Raw genomic sequence first — 7285 nt, 5'->3', positions numbered from 1 at the left:
GCATTTTCAGCTAAATTCAGCCATAAATGTTCACAGTTTACAGCATTCGCACGCATTTTCTGCAGGAAATGCATTTTCTAGTTATTATTGTGGAACTGAATTCCCAATAGGACATTTTCTGTTACAATGTAGGTTGCAGGAGGCCTACATTCAAACTTTGGTATAGGAAATGAGATGTTGTCATTTGTTGTGTGAGAATAAGTTATTATTTTGTTCTTTATATTCTCACTTGTGGTGTGTGAGTGAGTGATGAGTGAGAGAGAGACTGCCCTTTGTACATGTAGCTGTGGCTGACAATAAATAATGTTATTATGAATAAATGTGCCTCCGAGTCCTGCATGAACTGTGCATAGACTTAATTTTAACATTTGTCTGGTGGTACTTGGAGAGCCAACTATTTTCTCAGGTGGTACTACTTGGTGTGAATAGGTTGAGAACCACTGTAGCCTACAAAACTAAAGCAAATAAAGAGAGTAGGCCTGTTATACTGAGTGATATATATTATACACACTGCTCTGCTTTCTGCACGGACCTCACAGCTGTTCTCTCTGTAAACATCGCAATGCGATGAAAGCAGTTCATAAAATAATATCCAGGGGATGCATGCAGAGCTGTCATTGGCTGAGATAAGTCCGGCCGTGTGTCAGATGAAAATATTCGTGTTGGCCAAACGGCGGTACTATTACTTCCGTTTGGTTGCCAGGCCCGGAAACATTTTTTCCCATTGACTTAGGCCAGGGGTCTGCAACCTTTTTGACCAAAAGAACCATTTTGCTACTTTTTCCAAAACATTTTTTGTCTGGAACCGCAAAACATATTTCATAGTTTTGTATTGTTATATCAGATATTGCATTTATTATGCTATTTATTACATGATATAAAACTGTTAACCTCTAATAAGAAACAAATAACTCTTATAAGGAGAATTAAAAATAATACACAGGCCTACTTTAAAATAAATTAAACACAGCACTTGGGGAGTCCTCTGCACATTTGAAGGGAAAAAAAATATTATTAAAATGGGCCCACTTTGAAATAAATAAAACATATAGCTGCACCCTAAAAAGAGTTAAAGATAGGGTAGGTAAGAATGGAGAAACCAGCTCGAGTGTGCTAGAATTTGCAAATACACAACCGGAAAAAATATGCCTCTTCCTTCAGACTTCCTCACAGAGTCCCTCCTCCAACACACACGAACGCGCACATGACCAATGAGGGCACGAGATAAGTTTGTGCACAGATGGAAGGCTGACAGGCAGGTAGGCCATCCAGTTATTTTAGCCGGGCCGAGGCAGATGATTGGTCGTGCTTTTTACAGTGCTACGGCTTCCACAGATAATTTTTTGTATGTATTTATTGTCAAAGCATTTAATATATTCATTGCTATCGGGACGTTAAGAGCATTCCATGGAATATAACAAAAAATGTTTTCTGAAATAAATTACATACCCCATTGAATTATGACTGAAGATCGTCAGCTGGCTTCCTCTCCCTTGTTGTTCCTCAATACGTAAAGGCTGCACCACCGTTGACAACTTCTCTCTACATATCAAACATACCGGTAAACCAGCATCGTTTGCTGTGAAAGCAGATAACTCTGTCCACGCAGAATTAAATCCTGTGTTCCTCCGGTACTTTTCTTTGATGTATCCATAGTTCGCTCATCGAGCCGGGGGTTATTCGCCTCCAAGAAAAGGCGCTCGCGCGGGACCGTAGCAGGATGTGACGCATATTTTAGTTGACCTAATTAAAACCGTTTTGTTTTTTATTTATGTGTCACAGTATCACCTCAAAATACAAGATACGAAACATTTTCAACCATGCAACAAAATATAAATAGTCCTACAAATACTTTTATTTTATTTCCTTCTTATTTTTGTCTAAGCTCAAGGGAGCCAGAGCAGAGGGCTTAAAGGGCCGCATGCGGCCCGTGGGCCGCGGGTTGCCAACCCCTGATTTAGGCCTACATGGGGAAAGGGATAATAAAGGGATAATTTTTTTTTAAACTAAATAAACTACCCAGTATGAACACTAGCCCTTATTAAAAACATTCGTTCCTCAAGTTTTAAAAAATGTGCTAATAACGTTATTCTGAGAGTTATTTCCCTCTGCATTATGAACGTGCATCTAACCCACGGGACCGCGCCGCCCGGCACGTTCATGTTACGTGTTCAGTACATGGTTCAGTACTACATGAGTTTTACCTTTACCCATGGATGCCCAATAAGAACGTAGGCCTACCCATATCGCCTTACTGCCCACGGAGCAGTAATAATGGATATATTGCACATGTTTGCTGTAATTCATCATTTGTAAAATATTATACTAGGGCTGTATGATTAAATCTTGTATTGAATAAAGTTAATATTACCGACGTAGATTAACGTCCCTGTAGCTTCTTATTGCACTTGCAATATACCATTAAAAGAGTTGAACGTTGCTGTTTGCTATTACTATAATACCACGCAGGGATAAGCCAGAGTTTACAACCTTTGCTTGTGGGCACAACACGTTTTGACCCAGATTAATTAGCTATACCATATGATATCGCCCGAGGAAGTCGTCATACTAAATAAATAAAGATATATGTGTCAAATCTCTAATCAAATTAACAGTTGTATTAATTATACTTGTATTTGTATATATATATATATATATATATGTGACCTGCTCCATCGAAATCAGTCGCATTGACCCGAAGACACATTTTGAGTTGTATACACGGTTGGAAAGAGGAGATTCCTAGCTTTCTAATGATATCAGGATTGTTTTTGTACTCCAAATATTAAGCGAAATATGTCACATTATATAATGACTGTCACAGAGTCCTCATTTTGAGAAAAAGGCCTTTAAAGTTTCCTCTTCTCTGGAATCCATCGATCTGATTGGTTATTAGTGGAGCAAATGATCAAAATACTACGGAGGGAAGATATTTTCGTTTGGAGGGGAAGCTCGCGAGTGTGCGTGTATACGTGTGTGCGTGCGTGTGTTTGTGTATTTTTGCGTTTGTGTGTATTGTGTTTGTTTCCCGGGGAAAACCCTCACGAGAAACACCGGCTGTTGTTGTGCCTGCTGTGGCGTTAAATTACTCCGTTCTCCGCTTGTAATTATGCCGTTACAAGCTTCAAAGTTATATTTATCATCTGAATTTGCCGAAACAAGTTTAATATTCTGAAAGCCAAGACTCTGTTTAATTTAAATCAGATGAAAACAAACTGTAACGGATCCTGCCGTGTTATCTATGATTACTTTACTCTTACGTTCATAATGTCAGCCGGAGGGAGGGGGGCGGCGCTGCTGGAAGAGCAGAGTGCGAGTGAGAGGTGCCTGTCTTCGTCCCTTCACAAGCTTCAAAAATGTATTTATCGTGTGATTTTGGAAATACAAGTTTCATATTCTGAAAGCCAAGACTTGGTTTGTTTAAAATCAAACAAAACACCCGAACCCTGAAAAAATAGTTTTTTACGTAAATCCACGTTTATTCTGAAATGAGCCGTTGCGACTTCCGACTGATTTCGATAGAGCGGGTCACATATATATATATGTATATAGCCTGTGTTGTATATATATATACACACAAATTAACAACCATGTGTGTGTCAAATAACAAGTTGTATTGTAGTGTTTATTTTACTGTTGTTTTATACGTATCCACATTTTGATTTCAGAGCACAGGAGAATGCTGGGCACAACATAAAGCTCAACAGTGAAGCTGGCAATGCTGAACAAAACCATCACTAGATCCTGTTACATCAGCGTAATATAAAAGTACATAACGATTGATGTGAACATTAGCATAATTACTAATGGCTCGGACCAGAGCCATATAATAGAAGATTTACGACAACGGAAGTCCAAAAACGGTTATCGTCACGTGGTTCATGTAGACGAGGATCGTTCCCCGGAAGTTCATGGCGGGCAATGTGAATGCATTGATAACAGGAGACAGAACTACGATTTTTGGTAATTATTAGGGAATAAAGGTTTTGATTTGCAATATTTTTTACAACAAATCGATATGTGTATGTATTTACATCAATATGTTTTAAAAAATAAAATAGAATTTGCTAATATTAAGTGATAATATTAGGATTAGTGTGAACAACTAGTTTACATGTTACTAACAGTGCCTTGGTTAAAGAGCCTGTTGTTGTTTATTTATAGCTTTGAATTCTTTAAAACCAATATTATCTTCTTAAACTTGTATGGTAGTCAGGAGCATCCCTTTATAATGTTTATTGATATATTTAGCGGGAGGGGATCTAAAGTAATGCTTTAAAATTCAGATTGTATTCATTTCTACCATTTTCTTAAATTCATGGTAGTTTCAGTAATCCCATGGTAACTGAGGACAAGTTATCTAAATGACTAATGTCATCTTTATGGCTTTCAGAAAGGACAGGAGACCGACAGGTGACTATCAAAGGACTAGCAGCAGCAGCAGCAGCATGATGATGATGATGATGATGATGATGATGATGATGATGATGATGATGTTAAATGTGTTGCTTTAGGAACATCCATTGCAAATACATGGAATTCAATAAACATTGAATAGCATATCATGCAGTTTGTCTGTGCCTTTCCCTCCATGTTGTCCTGGTTTGCTGTGCTACCTCCTAGTCGCCAGCATGGTTTGCTGTGCTGCCTGGGGATGCTCCAATCGCTCAGAGAAAGGAGTACGAATGTACGGCTTCCCCACTGACACAGAGCGGAGGAAGCAGGAGCAATTTCACGACCAACAGCAACCAGAGAGGGATTCAATGGAGCCTGAATACCTGCACTGAGACCCTCACCCGCACCCTGAGTCTCAACTCTCAGTGTTTTTCAAGCCTTTCCCTGTTTTTTTGTATTAAACAAAACATTAAGCTTTCCCAATGGTGTGGTTTTCGTTTTGTGAAAAAGTGCAAATGCAGTGTTTTTATATAATTACATCACATATTTTTTTGCTGTTGGTCGTGAAACTGCTCCTGCTGACTTGAGCCAGCCATTTTTTCCTCCGCTCTGTGTCAGTGGGGAAGCCGTACATTCGTACTCCTTTCTCTGAGCGATTTGAGCATCCCCAGGCAGCACAGCAAACCATGGTGGCGACTAGGAGGCAGCACAGCAAACCAGGACAACACGGAGGAAAAGGCACCGACAAACTGCATGATATGCTATTCAATGTTTATTGAATTCCATGTATTTGCAATGGATGTTCCTAAAACAACACATTTAACATCATCATCATCATCATCATCATCATCATCATCATCATCATCATCATCATGCTGCTGCTGCTGCTAGTCCTTTGATAGTCACCTGTCGGTCTCCTGTCCTTTCTGAAAGCCATAAAGATGACATTAGTCATTTAGATAACTTGTGTCCTCAGTTACCATGGGATTACTGAAACTACCATGAATTTAAGAAAATGGTAGACATTAATCTAATCTGAATTTTAAAGCATTACTTTAGATCCCCTCCCTCTAAATATATCAATAAACATTATAAAGGGATGCTCCTGACTACCATACAAGTTTAAGAATATAATATTGGTTTGAAAGAATTCAAAGCTATAAATAAACAGCAACAGGCTCTTTAACCAAGGCACTGTTAGTAACATGTAAACTAGTTGTTCACACTAATCCTAATATTATCACTTAATATTAGCAAATTCTATTTTATTTTTTAAAACATATTGATGTAAATACATACACATATCGATTTGTTGTATAAATATTGCAAATCAAAACCTTTATTCACTAATAATTACCAAAAATCGTAGTTCTATCTCCTGTTATCAATGCATTCACATTGCCCGCCATGAACTTCCGGGGAACGATCCTCGGCCCTTTCTCATTTCATCAAATCCCCCTCCTCGACTCCTCGACCCCTCTGTCCTCTGGTAGTGACCCGGAAATGAATTTCAGCGCGCCATGTTGAAGGACATCTAATTTCTCTAAATGTACTTCGAGGACCGAGGATCGAGCGTCGAGGAGGCTCTCTGGAGGAGCTATAACCAGGATACACTGATGGGTCCTCCACGGCTCCTTCGTGGATGCATTTCCGGGAACAGAGATGTGACGCACGGCCGGACTTATCTCAGCCAATGACAGCTCTGCATGTATCCCCTGGATATTATTTTATTAACTGCTTTAATCGCGACGCGATGTTTACAGTGAGAACAGCTGTGAGGTCCGTGCAGAAAGCAGAGCAGTGTGTATAATATATATCACTCAGTAGAACAGGCCTACTCTTTTTATTTGCTTTAGTTTAGTAGATATCTACAAAGAGTCGATATTTAAAAAAAATTCTAAAACCATTTAGTGCTTCACATAATAAAATACACAACGGCTGTAGCCTGTTTTAGGAACTGTATGTGCGTGTGTGTGTGGTACAGTGTGTAGGTGTGTGTGGTACAGTCAGTGTGTAGGTGTGTGTGGTACAGCGTGTTGTACAGTGTGTGGATGCGGCGGACAGACAGGTCTCAGTTGGTTTGGTGTCCTCTGCTTACTTTTAATACTTGTAAATACAACTTTTGGCCCGTAATTTATTTTCCTCATTGTAGCGACCAGAGAGAGGGGGGGGGGGGTATATCCAGTCTCCGATAGTGTTACGTTATTATGAGAGTGCTCTGTTTGATTCTGAAATTGTATATATTTATATAAATATATATGTGTGTGTGTGTCCGCATCTGTAGCCTGTTATTGTCTCATTATACCGCACTGTGAATGAATCAAAGTAAATATAGAAGTGGTCATGAACACATCTGTCCATCAGACAGAGGGCTGCTGTGCCTCTTGTCATCATTAATGGACGTCTCTTTAAAATGACCGCTCAGAGGAGAGGAGTTCTTATTTCTCTAACCGCCTGCTGCTTCCCCTCCTCTCTCCTCGGTTCCCCTCCTCGGCTCCTCCGCTCGCATCTCCTGTGGGCGGGACTAAGTATTGAGGATAGGAGTCGAGGAGGGGAGTTAGAGAAATGAGAAAGGGCCCTCGTCTACATGAACCACGTGACGATAACCGTGTTTGGACTTCCGTTGTCGTAACTCTTCTATTATATGGCTCTGGGGGTACCTACTCTTGCTGCGTTTAAATGTCATGGGAAATATTACTTTTCAAAGAGCAATAACGTTATCGTCATATATTCAAAAATAAAATGTTAAGACACAGCTCCTACTCTTATATGCTGTCAAATAAGCTGTCTGTTGTTCTACACACTAAATGTGTAAGGTGTTTCTAGTGAATTAGATAGTTCTGTGCTGTGCGTTTTTACCAAAGCCACTGAACGCAGCGTGACACAACAG

This window comes from Pseudochaenichthys georgianus, chromosome 7 (assembly GCF_902827115.2).
Source record: "Pseudochaenichthys georgianus chromosome 7, fPseGeo1.2, whole genome shotgun sequence".
Taxonomy (NCBI): domain Eukaryota; kingdom Metazoa; phylum Chordata; class Actinopteri; order Perciformes; family Channichthyidae; genus Pseudochaenichthys; species Pseudochaenichthys georgianus.
Note: the sequence above shows the minus strand (reverse complement) of the source record.